Genomic DNA, 2746 nt, shown 5'->3' on the forward strand with positions numbered 1-2746 from the left:
CCTCTGTCTAAAACCATTTGTAATTTTTTGTGTCTCTTTTTATTAGATTTTTTTCTCTCTAAATTACAAGATACATTAATGAGTTTGTCACAAAAATACCTCTAGTTAAATGAAAAAAATTAAATGAGTAATTAAATTATCTCTCCTTAATAAATGAAAGAAATTTTTGGAAAGAGAATAAATATTATTGACAAAGAATGATTTCAATTACATTCTTGAGATGATACAAAATAGAGTCACCTGATGGAAATGTAATTTTTTGAGTAGAACAAACAAAGTCACTCTTGCAAAGTAAGTTGTTTTATCTATGTCAATTTACTCCATGCAAAACTTATGGCTCTTTGAAGAGGTGTGTGATATTATTGATTCTACTATCACAAAATTTATATGGGGAGGAAAGCAGTGTCATTGAGTTAAATGGGACATAGTTTCCAAGCTTATGAATAAATGAGGGCTCTCTATCCGCAAAACTATAGCTATTAATATATCTCTCCTTGGCAAAGCATGTATGGGAGGCACTCCATCAATATGACAAGCATTGGCTGCAACTTTTATGTGCTAGATATCTTAATGGCACACATATTTTCCATTCTAACCAATCTAGTGGCAGCTCTTATACTTTTAAGATAGGAGTGGGCAACGGGTCGGGTAGGGCAGGTTCGAGCTCAAAAACCCTAACCGATTCAAACTGCGGGTGGTCTCTACATACTCATTTCCGCCTAATAAAAAATTCGGGTTAAACGGATAACGGGCAACGGGTAACGGATGGGTTCATGCGGGTTTAGTTTTTTTTTGACATATTTGGTTTTTTGGCCCAATAACATTTTTTGGTCAATTTTTTTTGTCCATTCATTTTCTGATCATTTTTTAATTAAAAAGAATTTCATCTGTTTTTATTTTTATTTTTCCAAAATTCTATTTATTTAATTATTCTATTTTTTTTTTTGTTTAAAATGAGCAATTTTTTTCCAATTTCTTTTTATAATGAGCATTTTAGAACTCTAATTTTTAGATGTTATAGATAAAAAATAACCATTAAAGCATCATTTATATATACCTAACCAATTTTCAAACATTGATATATACTCCATCAATTTATAATTGAAATGCAAACATATTTATAATTCTAACCATTAAAATGTAAATTTAATATACACTGTACATTCATGTTTATAAAATCTAAAGATCTTAAGCTAAATGTCTAATGTCCTTATAAAAAATCAATACAAATAATATCAATTTCAGCCCTTGTCATCTTTGCTGGCCAATCTAAAAAATTGAACAAAAATTAATTAATAATCACTAATTAGAGTACAAAATAACTATGCAACAAACATAACATAGCTATTTTACTATTCTCTTTCAAATTCAATGGATGACTATAAAACAACATCAATCGAATGCCATCAAAACATCAAAGCAGTAATTAGAAATCATATTCATAAATTATCTTTACAAATGCAAAAATTAAATTCATTGGAAAAAAAATGTAATACAAGGCTTAAAATGGAAAAAAATGTAGTACCTTTGTTTTCCTGTAACAAGGCTTATAAAGCAGTAAATCTGCAAAACAATCACACACATTAACATATAAAAAGCACACAAAAACATATAATATAAAACCAATAACCAAAGAAAATAAAATAAAAAAATAAAGAAGTTAGTCATTCCAATTAAAATTGGTAAATCTAACAAATAACAACAATGAATATATTAAGATTTAATTTTACCTCTCAAATATGTGAAAAGCACACAAATATATGGAAAACACATAGATAAATCCATGGAAAACATTAAGCAAACATAATAAAAAAAAGAAGTTAGTTATATAAATTAAAATCAGTAAAAAAAAAACAATAAATGTATTATGATTGTGTATCACCTCTGAAATCTGGAAAATGCATAAGTCTACTTGAGTATTTTGACAATAATCTAAATCAAATAAGCATATAAAATAAAAGCAAAAACATTTTTAGTCAAACCCTACCAAAAAAATTACATGCAAAAAAAAAATATTAACACAACAACTTAAACAAGACTCATATAGTTTAAAACGCGAAATCATATAGTTTTTAAAAAAAGATAAGTGAGAAAAACCTGAACGAGTATCCTTCGTTTCACGCTGCTGACGGTTGCTCCTTTTAGGGTTGAGCGACATAGAGAGCCATGAGGGAATCGTTGAAGATGATAATCAAGACTCTGAATGTGGGTGAGAGAGAAAAATGTGAACGATTGAAGTGGAAATGAGAGAGAAACTGATGAGAGGAGGGCTGTGAAAGTGGGCGGCCATTGAAAGTGAAATGTTGACTAGGGTTTAGAAAAATGACAATAATACATACATCATCATCGTGATCAACAGTAATGAAAAATAAGGATACATACTGTAACACTCTAATTTTTATAATAAATTATTTTATTAGTTAAGTACGATTTTAATTAATTAATTTAATGTTAAAATTATTTTAGAATATATGATGATAAATTTTCCGACTAATTTTTCGTTATATAGGTGATTTATATGATGTGCTAGTTTTATAAATATTAGATTACATGAGCGATATAAATAATAAATATTATATTTTATTCTTTGATCTATTTTTTAAAAATAATAGTATTTTAGTGTAATATATATATGTTAAAAAAAAGATTTTATACGATTTTACGTATATATACATGTACCCAAATAATGTAATACTTTTATGTGTGCTTATTAAGTATGCACGTAGTTATATTTCAATTATTTATA

General features: G+C 27.1%; 1 long non-coding RNA gene across 1 annotated transcript; it reads right to left on the reverse strand.

Annotated features, from left to right (window-relative positions):
• Positions 1–1156: 1156 nt before the first annotated feature.
• LOC140920316 (uncharacterized) lies at positions 1157–2342 on the reverse strand. The gene is made up of 3 exons (XR_012163105.1): positions 2098–2342; positions 1526–1563; positions 1157–1269 (listed from the first exon to the last, which is right to left on the reverse strand). It is a non-coding gene; the product is annotated as an uncharacterized lncRNA (long non-coding RNA).
• Positions 2343–2746: the final 404 nt, after the last annotated feature.

This window comes from Cicer arietinum, chromosome 5, assembly GCF_000331145.2.
Source record: "Cicer arietinum cultivar CDC Frontier isolate Library 1 chromosome 5, Cicar.CDCFrontier_v2.0, whole genome shotgun sequence".
Classification (NCBI taxonomy): domain Eukaryota; kingdom Viridiplantae; phylum Streptophyta; class Magnoliopsida; order Fabales; family Fabaceae; genus Cicer; species Cicer arietinum.